Source organism: Hemitrygon akajei, unplaced genomic scaffold (genome assembly GCF_048418815.1).
Source record: "Hemitrygon akajei unplaced genomic scaffold, sHemAka1.3 Scf000135, whole genome shotgun sequence".
In the NCBI taxonomy this organism is placed as follows: domain Eukaryota; kingdom Metazoa; phylum Chordata; class Chondrichthyes; order Myliobatiformes; family Dasyatidae; genus Hemitrygon; species Hemitrygon akajei.
This window is the reverse complement of record NW_027332021.1, coordinates 87,501-88,083: the sequence shown is the minus strand read 5'-3', so window position 1 is coordinate 88,083 and position 583 is coordinate 87,501.

Below are 583 nucleotides of genomic sequence, written 5' to 3'. Positions count from 1 at the left end.
CTGCCCATCTGTGGTTAAATGGGAGGGGAAAATGAGATCACGTGACTCCCCCTTCCCGCCCCCGGGCAGTGACTCCAGCTAGCCATTACTCTGTGGAAAGAAGCAAACTTGCCACTCACATCTCCTATCACCCTAAATGTATTAGCCATTTCACCCCCAGGAAAAATATATCGTCTGTCCACAATTTATTCCTCTCGTAATCTTATAAATGTCCATCCAGTCTCACCCCAGTCTGCGCCGCTCTGGAGTAAACAACACAAGTTTGTTCATTCTCTCGTTACAGCTCATGCCCTCTAATCCTGGTAAACCTCTTCTGCGCCTCCTCCAAAGCCCCGACATCCTTGTAAGAATGGGGGCGAATAGAACTGTATGAAATACTTCAGATGTGGTCTAACTAGTTTTATAAAACTGTGTTACGAACTGTAACGTTTTAGAAACGAACCAGCAGCAATAGAGTTCATACTGGAGTCTGGTTTTGATGTTAAAACCATTTCTTTTTAGTATCTACTTACAGTAACTTAACGAAATAAAGGAAAGGTAACAGTGTTATGTGTAAATATAACTCCCAAACTATCGAGCCTGA